Source organism: Eretmochelys imbricata, chromosome 6 (assembly GCF_965152235.1).
Source record: "Eretmochelys imbricata isolate rEreImb1 chromosome 6, rEreImb1.hap1, whole genome shotgun sequence".
NCBI classification, from domain to species: Eukaryota; Metazoa; Chordata; order Testudines; family Cheloniidae; genus Eretmochelys; species Eretmochelys imbricata.
In genome coordinates this window covers 62,363,487-62,376,137 of record NC_135577.1, presented here as the reverse complement: position 1 = coordinate 62,376,137, position 12,651 = coordinate 62,363,487, and the positions used below count along the sequence as shown (strand labels likewise).

Sequence of the window (12,651 nt, the reverse complement as noted above, 5' to 3'; positions counted from 1 at the left end):
AGGCCAGGAGGGATGGGGTGCAAAATGAGCTAAAATTCAAAATGGGAGGGAGGGAGGAGAGACACCAAGATTCATAAGTAACCCTTTTTATTTAAAAAGAACAGTACTCTGAACCCTTTTATTTAAGTTCACAACTTCATCCATTTTCAAAGAAGCTGCCTACGGTGATGAGGTCAGTGACTCATCAACCCTTAGTAGATCAGTAATTGTACTGTGTAACTGGCTTAAAAGGAATATATATATATATATATATATATATACACACACACATGCAACCTGAATATAGTGACTGAGGCTATGTCTACACTGTGCACCTTACAACGGCGCAGCTGTGCCATTGCAGGCATGCCATTGAAAGGTACACTGTGTGGCCGCTCTTTATCGCTGGGAAAGCGCTCTCCTAGCGACAAAATAAAACCACCCCCAACGAAGGGCGGTAGTTTCGTTGACTGGAGCACAGCTCCCACCGATGAAGCGCTGTACACACCGGCACTTTTCGTCACTAAAACTTTTGTCATTCAGGGGTGTGTTTTTTCACACCCCGAACGACATGTTTTAGTGACAAAAGTGCCAGTGTAGACATAGCCTGAATAACTGGGATCTATTGGATTTAAGTCACTATGGATGGTAGCAACTCCTTTGTCAGATCATTAGCAATTATTGGTTTTGCTGTTGATCCTAGGTTTTATCGCTTGGGTGCAGAGCAAATATATACTGCTCTTGTCCTATGCACCATCTCACTTTTTGAAAGGAAATAAAACAGCAGCTTTTTGCATCAATGGCTGAGGACAGTATAATTATGTTGTTGTTTCAATAGTTGCAAGTCTCAAAATACATTGATAAACACGGTCAGATTTAATTTTTTAAAGCAGGGGTTTTTTTTAATTATTTTGACTGATTCTGTGAAAAACTCTTAATTTGTCCTATATTTTTTAATGTTCAGGTCAGAACTGCTTTATGCACACTGGATTACATGAATATATAACTAGGCTTTGGCCTGATATTTGTATATGTTGCTCAGTTATATTTTAACTTAAAGGGACCCGAGGTAGGTATTTAATATTTAAAGAAATTGGAAAGTAATCTTCCAGAACTAGTAGTCCTATTAGTACTGCACCTAATTTTCCTGAATAAAAGCTTCCAGCTGTAACCCTACCAACCTTCACACTACCACCACTTTACACCCTCCCCACCATGTTTCATCCCAGATAGCTAGAAAAAATACTCTTCCTCTTCCACGCACAAAGATATTCTCTATGTTAAAACTCCAGGGTACTTGGATTAGGGTGAACTGCCTTACACAAAATTGACCAACGACGTATAAAGAACCTTTTGGTCAGACACATCAGCCAAACTAAGAGGCAATCTGATGTTTGGATGCTTGTATTGTGGCAATACTGTTACAGAGAACAGATAGTCCCTTTTAAATACCATATTAGTGAGGCCATTCCAGGAATGCTATGTTCACTTCTTGGCACCTGGATACCAGCAATGAGTAAATTAATTAGATGGAGATCAGAGAATGTAGGAAAATGTACCTTTTTGAAGTGAGCACCTAGTGCTTTTGATCCATTATCACTGGGTGCTTCACCCAGCTCTTCAATGTCATGTCAGCAAGGGGAACTGTTGATAATTGTAGCAAGATTAGAGTTGCCCAAAAAGCAATCTGCAGGCCAAATTCAGCCCATGGATTTTGAAAATGTGACGTACCGGTATCCTTGTATTTTTTTGTTTTTAATATGGAGATGTGGCCCACAGAGAATTGTAAGTCCCAGCATGCACTGTTCTATCTTGATCTGAACTGCCCACCAAGATAGAACAGTATACACTGTGGCCCCGTAGCCTCCACAGATCATACTATTCTATTAAAGGAAAGTGACTGCAAACTGATCAACTTTATGAAAATTACGTGGTTACTGGGCAAGTTGCTTATATGAATTTCAGTTATGTAAAAGTCTCATTCTCCCTATATTAGAGCAAAACAAGAGGGGGTTACTCACCTTGTGCAGTAACTGAGGTTCTTTGAGATGTGAGTCCCTATGGGTGCTCCACTTCAGGTGATTGCATGCCCCTGCGCCTCTACTTGGAGAATTTTGACAGCAGTACCTGGCTGGGCTGCACATGCGCTCTCCCTGTCTCACACCTGCAGCGGCAATTAACAAGAGCTGTGTGCCTCCCCTGTCTGCCCCCTCAGTTTCTTCTCTACCACAGAGGACTAAATTAGAACTCCAAAGTAGAGGAGAGGAGAGTGGGTAGTGGAGCACCCTCAGGGACTCACATCTCGAAGAACCTCAGTTACTCCACAAGGTGAGTAACCCTCTCCTCTTCTTCAAGTGGAGTCCTTGTAAATGCTCCACTTTAGGTGACTGTAGAGCAGTGCCTCTCAAGGGAAAGGAGGGGCTTCAGAGTTAGGTCTGAATGGACTATAAGACTGCATCCCAACCGAGCATCAGAGGCTGAATCCTGATCAATGATGTAGTGTTGTATGAACATGTGACAGGATGTCCAAGTGGCTGCTTTACATATATTGGTAATAGGCACGCCATTCGAAAAGGCTACCAATGTGGCTACGGATCTTGTGGAGTGTGTTCTGATCCATGATGGAGGTTGCAGTTCATGTTGGCGGGGTAGCAAAGCTGGATGCAGCCGGAAATCCATTTGGAGTGTCTCTGCTTAGATATGGATTTGCTTTAGTCCGTTCTGTCATAGAGAGAAATAATTTAGGAGTCTTTCTGAACACTTTGGTCCATTCTAGATAAAAGGCTAGTGCCCTTTTGACGCCCAGGGTGTGGAATGCTGCCTTATTTGTTTTTGAGAGGTTTCTCATGAGGGCATTCTGCGTCAAAAAATTAAAAATTCTGCACACAATATTTTAAAATTCTGCAAAATTCTGCAAATTTTATTTGTCAAATAAATGTGGAGGCTCCAGCATGGCACTGGGGAGCATAGGCCACTGGCTGCACGGAGGTGGGAGATCACTGTGCAGCTCCTCCCCCCCACCCCTGGACACGGACTCAGCAGTGAGGCTGCACCCAACTCTGAGACAGTACAAGGATCGTGCCTACCCCAGAAACACCCCAGGGCCCAGCCCCTCTATGCCAGGTGCACCAGGTATGGGCAGGCAGGCTCAGCAAGGAAGGATCCAAGTGTGGAGAGACTTAGTGTGGGGAGATCCAGGTGTGGGTTGAGAGGGCTCTGTGTGGGGCAATGTGGTTGTGGGCACCTCAGTAGGATATGTGGGTGCAGAGGGGATCTGTATGCATAGGGGCTTGTTGGGGGTTTTTGGGTGCAATGGTAATGAAACTCTGCAGGCGGGTCCAGGTGAAGGTGGCTGGGGCTCAGTGGGGGGGGGGGTCTGGGTGTGGAGGGATAGGGCTCGGCAGGGGAGTCTGGATGCGGGGGGGAGGGGCTCAGTGGGGGTTCCAGATGCTGGGCAAGTGGGACTCAGTGGGGTGGGGGATCCAGGTGGCGTGAGACTCAGCAGGGGGATTTTGAGTGTGCGGGGGTGGGGGTGAGGCTTAGCAGGAGGGTCTGGGTATGAGGAGGGTCTGGATGCACAGGGGTTGGGCAGATGGCAGAGCAGCTCCCTGTACAGGGATCCGTCCCCCTGCAGGTGAGGAGCGATGGCTGCAAGAAATAGGGGGAGGGGTTTGCAAAGCTTCCTGCAGCTGGGGGAGAAATCTGGGAGTGGGTCTGACGTGGACCCGGATGCTGTGCAGGAGAAGAGGAAGTCCCATCCTACCCAGCCCAGTCTGGACTACCAACTGAGCCCGGCGCAGGGTAGGAGCCACCAGCCAGGTATTCCCCAGTCCCGCCTCCTGCCCAACAGCGATTTACCTCTCTGCCGGCTGCCCAAAACATACTGCTGGGGAGGGTCGCATGACGGCTCTTCTGGCTTCCCTTCGCTTCCCCAACAGAAAGTCATTTTTCTGCTGGGAAGCAAATAAATCTGTGGGGGGCGTAAATTCTGTGAATGTGCAGTGATGGAGAATTCCCCCAGGCGTAAACATTTTAGGAAAGAAACGTGGGGGAGATGAATGGGTTGATTAATGCGGAAGGAAGAAGGGACTTTAGGTAGAAACTTTGGGTGCAGCCTTAGGGTGACCTTATTCTTAAGGAAGATCGTATATGGGAGGTGTGCCATAAGGGCCCCGAATTCTCCTACACACCTTGCGGATGTGATGGCAACGAGACAAGCAACTTTCATGGACAGGTGTAGTAGTGAGCAGGTAGCCAAAGGTTCGAAAGGGGCACTTGTGAGGGACTGAAGCTCTAAAGTGAGGTCCCATGGAGGAGTTGGGACTCTGGGTTCTGGGTAGATTCCCTGTAGGAATCTTTTGGTAACTAGATGTGGAAAGACTGAGACCGCATCTACTGTGTTATGGAAGGTTGTGATCGCTGTCAGGTGAACTTGTATCGAGCTCTCTGACAGACCTGATTTCTTAAATTGGAGTAAGTAATCCAGGACTAATGGCAGGGTAGAGGTAATGGCTTCTATTTGTTTGTTTAGACAGTACATGTGGAATCTCTTCCATTTGTGGAGGTATGTTGAGCGTATAGTTGACTGTCTGCTATTTAACAAGGTGTCTTTAACTTCCTCAGAACAGATCATCTCGCCTTGGAACCATTGAGGAGCCAACCTCTCAGGGGGTGTCTCCAAGTTCAGGTATGAGGTATGGCCTGTATCCTGTGACAAGCGGTTTGGAAAAAGTGGGAGGACATGAGATGGGTATGCAGACATCTGTTGTAGGTTAGGATACTAGGTTTGCCTGGGCCAGGCTGGGGCTATCAGGATGACTTTGGTGTGTTCGGTTCTGATCTTGTGGATAACCCTGGCTAACAACAGGGTACGGGGAAAGGCATACAGGAGAGGCACATCCCATCGGATGAAGAAGGCATCACCCCTGGATCTTGGTCCCAGGCCTGCTCTGGAACAGAACATTGGACATTTGCTGTTCCAACTCGTGGCAAATAGATCTATTAGAGGGAAGACCCACTGTTGGAATATGTTGTGAATCACTGAGGTGTTTATTTCCCACTCATGGTCACGGGAGAAATTTCAGCTTAACATGTCCACAGTGATGTTATGAGATCCTGGTAAGTAAGTGGCTGATATGAAGCTGTTGTGTTGAATACACCACATCCACAGCCTTATGGCATCCATACAAAGGGAGCGTGACCTCGCTCCTTCTTGTTTGTCCATCATGATCTGTATGGCCTTGTTTTTGATCAGAGGTGGGAAATGTGCTCCAGCATTGCAAACTGCTCACAGTTCCAGAACATTTATGTGCAGAGTTGATTCCGAAGAAGACCATCTGCCCTGGACGGTGAGATTGTCTAAGTGGGCATCCCACCCCAGTAGGGAGGGGTCTGTTGTGATTATCAGTTCAGAGGGAGTCTGCAGAAAAGGCACACCTGTACACACCCTGTGTGAGCGGGTCCACCACAGAAGGGAGACCTTGACTTTTGTTGGCATGTTTAAAAGTTTTTTAGGCTGTGTTTGTGTGGGAGGTACACTATCCTGAGCCATCCTTGCAGGCAGCACATGCGCAGTTTGCCTTGTCAGACGATGTAAGTGGTCGCCACCATGTATCCCAGTAGTCGGAGGCAAATCCTGGCAGATGTTTGTGAGCTGCTCACAGTGGTATTGATCAGGTTCACTAGCATGACAAATCTATGAAATGGTAAAGAGGATTTTGCTTCTAACGAGTTTAGATGAGCCCCAGTGAATTCCAGTTCTTGAACTGGTGTTAACGTTGACTTTTGAAGGTTTATTTGCAGGCTGAGGTTTGTGAAGAGTGACATGGTGGCTTTGATGGCTTCTTTCTGAGTGGGAGCCTTGAGGAGACAGTCATCTAAATAGGGATATATCATGACCCCTTGCTTGTGTAGGTGGGCTGCTGCCACTGCTAGAACTTTGGAAAAAACTGTGGAGAGGCCAAAGAGCAGTACCGTGTATTGATAGTGATGCTGCCCAAGGACAAATCTGAGGAATTGTCTGCGTGCTGGATGAATGGTGATGTGAAAATAAGCATCTTGCACATCGAGGGCTGCAAACCAATCCCTTCATTCCAGAGCTGGAATGATTTTTGCCAAATTAACCGTCTGGAATCATTGTGTTTTGACAAATCTGTTTAGGTTCCTGAGATCGAGAATACCCGTTCCCTCTGTGTTGTAGGGCCACTAGTTCTACTGCACTGAGTTGCAGAAGGTGCTCTACTTCCTGTCTCAAGAGGAGCTTATGAGAGAGGTCCCTAAGGAGGGAAGGTAGATAGAGGGGATGGAGAAGAACTGGATGGGGTATCCCGTTTTGATGATTTCCAATACCCATTTGGCAGAATAGATGGTTTGCCATATTAGGTAGAATGGTATTAGACGATCTGTAAATGGATGGTTGAAGGAGAGTAGTTTCAGCACTGGTAATTGGGGGAGGTCTGCCAAGCCCTTGACCAAACCTTCAAATTTGGTGTTTAGGCGTAGATTGTTGTGGTACAGGGGGTTGAGAAGAGTTTGTTCTATGCTTGGGTGGCCTTTGTCTGCACCTCTGGGGATCGTATTGTTTCTGGATCTGCATATAGGGAGCCTGTCTAGGACACGTAAGATGTAATACCCGCCCTGTTTACGTTTTGTTGCCGGTGTATATATGCCAAGAGATCTGAGAGTGGCTCTCGAATCCTTTAGAGAGTGGAGGGATTCAGTTTTACCCGCAAACAGTTTTTGACCCTCGAAGGGGAGGCCCTCTACTGTGGATTGCACTTCCCTTGGAAATCCTGACAGGTGAAGCCAGGAGGCTTGACCCATTACAGTGGTGGTAGTGATGGACCTAATTGCCATGTCAGCGGAATCCAAATATGCCTGATGGGCCATATAGGCCAAGAGGTGTTCTTCTGAGATGAGTGATATAAATTGTTTGTTTTTTTTTTCCTTCAGGTATGAAGTCAGTAAATTCAGATACTTTGGAATAATTCATGTGGTCCTATTTCGCCATTAGGGCTTCATAATTGGCGATTCTAAATTGTAATCTCGCTGATGAATAGGCCTTGCAGGCGAGTAGATCCAGTCTCTTCCACTCTTTCTTATATGGGCTGGTCCTGGAATAATGTTGCCTGCCCCCGTCATTTACTGTGTCTACCACCAGAGAGTTTGGCTGGGGTGAGAGAATAAAAAGTCCAGCCCTTTCAAAGGGACATAGTATTTTTTATCTATCCTCTTACATGTAGGTGGAATTGTGGCGGGGGGTGGGGGGTGCCTGCCAAATGATTGTGGTGGGCTCCATGGTTGCAACATTTATTGGCAGGGTGATCTTGGAGGAGGTCTGTGTGTGGAGTATGTTCAAGAGCTTGTGCTATGATTCAGTGGACTTCCCCGAGGGGTATTTGGAGCGTGTCAGCTATCCTTTTAAACAGATCTTGAAACTGTTTGAAGTCATCTCCAGTAGTAGGTGGCGGAGGCATGATGGTCTCGTCAGGGGAGGGAGGAGGGTTGGTGGCAGGAATAGCCTCCTGGTGCACAGCCTCCTCTGTTTCCTCGAAAGATTGTGCATGGGAAACGTTGGGAAAAGAACTAGTGGAGGTCCCCACGGATATCTAGTCTGGGGTGATGCCTAAACTTTACTTGTGGCTCAGATCTGAGACTGACTTGCAGAGGTGAGGAGTGTTGGGATTAAGAAACTTCCCTTTCCTTATCCTCCTCACAGTAGAAGGGAGGGGCAGATGCAGCCAGTCATGAGCATGGTGGTGAAAACACCAAGGCACTGTCGGCACCAAGGAGAGGCGATTCAGGTGCAAGGGCCACTGTCAGGTCCATAGGTGTAAGGAATTGTTGAAAGTTTGGTACTGGCAGAGACGCCTGCATTTCTGCAGTGCCAAGAGTTGATGCCGTCCCGGGAGGTATTGCGGCACCTGGGGAATAGGTGCCAACATCAACTGCACAGAGGAGGACACAGCAAGCTTCAGTGCCGATGCATCCTTGCTATGAGACAAGAAGCCAGGAGGGGACGTCAGTACCTTAGAAACTGCAGAGGCACCTGGCACCAAGTATTTAGTTGTTGCTGCCAGTGCCACGGTGGAATGGGCAGTCTTTTCTCTGCCTTCCTTTTTAGAGCCTGCCTGCTTAGAGTCTGTGGCTTTAACGGTATGGAGAGTACCGGAAGTCCCTGCCGACGTGTAGGTTCTTTGCTGCACCACGGTCAGTACCGATGCTGAAGCCCAAGTCAGGGAACACTGCTTCTTAGACATGGACTTGGTAAGAGAGGTGGTACTCCTCTTTGCATGTTCTTTAGGAGACAGGTCCTTCCCGTACAGGGTTGAAGAGGAGGGAGCTCCGTCAGAAGCAGTATTCAGCAATCAGCCACTGGGACAAGCTTGAGGCCCTTGGTGCAAGGCTGGATGGAGGGACTTCTCTATAAGAATACGTTTTAATTTAAGGTCCCTGGCCTTTCTTGTGCAAGCCTTGAGGTTGTAGCAATGGGTGCACTTTTGGGGTACATATTTCCCTGAGGCACTGGACTCATTGTGAGTATCCATCCAAAAGTGGAATTGCCTCACAGCAGGAGAGGCAATGTTTAAAGCCTGGAGATCCTGGCATTTTGAAGAAAATATGCCAAGTGGGATGAAATGATAAAGAAAAGGTTTTGTTTGGTTTTTTTAAATGGGGAAGAAAAACAGAGAAAGGGTTTTATTAAACTAACCTATTATAGACGAACACTACTCTAGCTGTTATGTACTGCTAACACTAAGGTCTGAGGTTAATCGAGTGACGCACTGCCGGAGCGCCAACTTGGACCAACAGCGGTTGAGAAAGAACTGAGGGGAGGGGGCATGGCTGCACAGTGCTAATTAATCACCACTGCAGGCATGAGATGGGGAGAGTGCATGTGCAGCCCAGCTAGCTACCACTGTTGAAATTCTCCAACTAGCGGCACAGGTGCGCGCAATCACCTAAAGTGGAGAATACGTGGACTACACGTGAAGAAGATAAGCTTCCACTTACTTCAACTAGTACAGCATAAGTTTCAGAAACCTTGGTGTGACATACCAGGATACAATCCAGACTACTAAGTAGCTGTGTCCCTCTGGCCCTGTAACTGAAGTACCCTTTACAATGCCTTGCTGCTGTATTCTTCAACCTGGACTGCTCACACGCAGCCTCCAGCATGTAAGTCACTCCCAGCTATGTCTGTGCGTGTGTTGTAGCCAGTCAGCCGCACCTTGGCTCTTACCAGCCTTAAAAATTGCCAAAGGGTGATCCCAACACACTCCGAGTCCCAGATTTTCCCTCAGAAATATACGTCCTGTACTGCCCAGCCCTCTCCGGGACAGTATAAATATACTGAGTCTGTTATTCCTTTAAAGGGGAAATGCACACAACTTGTTACCCGAAATGGAGTTACCCAGACACTTCAGCTTGAACACACTGGATTAGATAAAACAATAAAACAAGTTTATTAACTACAAGGAGATAGATTTTAAGTAAGTACAAGCAATGAGATATAAAAGTCAGAACTGGTTACAAGAGGGGGAAAAAAGAAAGATAATATGTTTACTAATGCCTAACAAACTATAGCAGATTCAAGCAAAGTTTCTCACCACATGCTTTCAGCAGTCTTACTGATCAAAATTTTTAGTTCAGTACATCTCTCTCAGAGTCTAACAGCTGCTTTCTTTGTCTCTTCAGGTGTAGAGAATGTGATGGGTGAGAGGAGGGTTCTTTCGGCTGTTTGTCCCTCCTTTTTAGTTTCAGTCCCCCGCTTGAGAAATATTTCCAGCTGAGACCCAGGAGACAAAAAGTCCATGAGGAAGGATATTACCTGTATGTTTTTAATTTCTGCTTGATAACTCTGTTTATAGCTTAAATGCAAATTAAGGTAAGCAAACATTCCTTCCTTGGCTTAGGATTAACCTGACTTCTGCCTGGGCAGGGCTGTGGGGTATGGAACATGTGTAATCATCATCATGCAGGGGAATCTTATAACTTCATACACAATGTTGCCACACATTTTAACAGGAGAATACTGACCAGTAAATTATGGTCTTACAAGGCATGCTTTGGACAAAGATTATTACAATAGTGTGTAGGATGTGAATACAGGGGTGTATTATATCACACTTGGCATCAATTAAATCTTGATAGCAAACGTAGTAAAAGTAGCATGAGTGCTAGATGGATAATTTAATAAGTTACCTCATCAAAACATCTCCACTAATATGTAGTTTAAAGCAGTGCAAATTAAAAGACAACTCACTCTGACAACTGTTAATTCTAACTTTTTATCCTATGATTCTGTATCTTTGTAGAACTTGCTTATCAAGAGCTGGTTGACTACAAGAGGTATTTATATATTTTGATTTCTAGGAAGTAATGCAATTTCATACTGCAGCAATCCTGAAGTAATTCTTTTATTCAAATTCCCCCATTGTTTCATTTTTGTCCTGGAAAGTTGGAGAGTTCATCTTACCTTACATTATTGGATGTATTATCAATACCCCATATCTGTATTTAACCTGATATTAAGAAAATAGTTACACACAATTCCCCTGCAGCAAAGGGGAAAAGTGTATACAACTCTGTATTTCTAAATAGTTTATCAAAAGATTGTAAAATGTTTCACTATATAATTAGAATGGTAATACAAACATGAAATGAGTACAATACCTCCTATCAAGATTAGTTCATTCCAAATAAAAAAGACCCTTAAAATTTAGATGCTTTGATGTTAGCATCTCAGACTTCCTTTCACAGTCCTAAGGAGATTGTCACCATTTTTCCTGCTTTTTGCAGACAATTCTGAAGGCCTGCTTCACAGCTGACAACCTTCTGGCCAAGGACTCCTACTGTTCCTTTAGTGTAAATGTAACAGGGTGAAACCCACCTCTTGCAAGAGCCCCCTGCTGGTCAGGTGTGTCTGAGGTCTTTAAAGACCTCCTTTGGCCAGCCAGGAGGACCATCTGTACTCCTCTGGCTCTAGCAAGGACCTGCCTGTTTTTGGCTCTGCAGCTCCTTTTTATATGGCCCTTCCTGGCCCTGACAGGCTGCTCTCTGCAGCCTCTCTAGACCACTCAGAGTACACAGTCCACTGCTCCTTTTCCTGGGATAGGTGTGGCAGGATCTTGAGGCCTTGAGCAGGGAGCCTCTGGGCCTAGTCCACCCCATCTCAGTAATACACTAATTCATTTATCTTTTTTTGGCTCCTTGTGATGTTGTATGATTGAACAGAACCATTTATATCATTGTAGCTACCACTGTCATACAATTGCAACAAATCTTGTACAAAGTATGTCATGTCAGGTATCAATGGAAAAGTTATGATTTTCTAAGTATGATTATCCTGTTTATATGCATATATCATCTTTGTATCTGAAGTTATAAATATTGGCTATGCACTGGCATCTTACATGTGTTGTATTCCTGGGTACTACCACCAGATGGAATTTGCATTAAGGCCAGACAGCTACGTATTGATGGCTCATCAAGGACACTTAGCTTTCACAGTGGGCCATAGAAGAAACTCATTCTGTCCAGACAGCTCTTCCTGTGGACGCCTTAGCAAAAATATGGACAACGGCTGCCCCTATGATTCATCAAAGCATGTAAGGACATGGGATATGCTCATGTGACCCTGAACTCCATCTTGGGCCAGTAACTTTCCACAAACTAAGGCCGTGAGCTTTGCTTGGAACAGTAAAATTCCATGCACTTGGCAGAGGATATAAAAGACCCCTGAAACATCTCCATCTTGTCTTCATTTCCTGCTTCGTTTCTCTGGACTGGATTTCTAACAAGGAAGCTTTGAACAAGGACAGATGACCCCCAATATGATTGGGTAACTTCCAGTGAGACTTTTGCAAGCTAGCAGTTTATTCCAACACTGCTATGAACCTGACCTATGAACACTGAAAAATCACGTTATGTATAGGTTTCAGAGTAACAGCCGTGTTAGTCTGTATTCGCAAAAAGAAAAGGAGTACTTGTGGCACCTTAGAGACTAACCAATTTATTTGAGCATAAGCTTTCGTGAGCTACAGCTCACTTCATCAGATGCATGCTGTGGAAAGTACAGAAGATCTTTTTATACATACAAACCATGAAAAAATGGGTGTTTACCACTGCAAAAGGTTTTCTCTCCCCCCACCCCACTCTCCTGCTGGTAATAGCTTATCTAAAGTGATCACTCTCCTTACAATGTGTATGATAATCAAGTTGGGCCATTTCCAGCATAAATCCAGGGTTTAACAAGAACGTCTGAGGGGGAGGGGGGCAGAAAAAAAAGGGGGAAATAGGTTACCTTGCATAATGTCTTAGCCACTCCCAGTCTCTATTCAAGCCTAAGTTAATTGTATCCAACTTTATGTATATGATCTATTAATCTTTATTAACACCTCCTCTTCTTCTATTTTATTATTAAACCCTTAGTTTTACTTACTAAAGGATTGGCAGCAGCATGATTATTGGGTAAGATCAGAGTTATAAACTGACCTGACTAAATGGTTGATCTCTTGGGATTAGACTGACCCTATGCTTGATTAAATTGGTTTTCAGTAATTACTCATCATAAAGTCCTGTGTCTGGATGGTGAACCAGGGATAGAATGCCTAAGGAGATTGCATAGAATCACAGAATATCAGGGTTGGAAGGGACCTCAGGAGGTCATCT

The 12,651-nt window shown here is 45.3% G+C and overlaps 1 protein-coding gene across 8 annotated transcripts in view; it reads right to left on the bottom strand.

Annotated features, from left to right (window-relative positions):
- The window catches only part of GPHN (gephyrin), a 582,839-nt gene that overhangs the window by 530,937 nt on the left and 39,251 nt on the right, over positions 1-12,651 (bottom strand). The gene's annotated exons all lie outside the window — the stretch shown is intronic.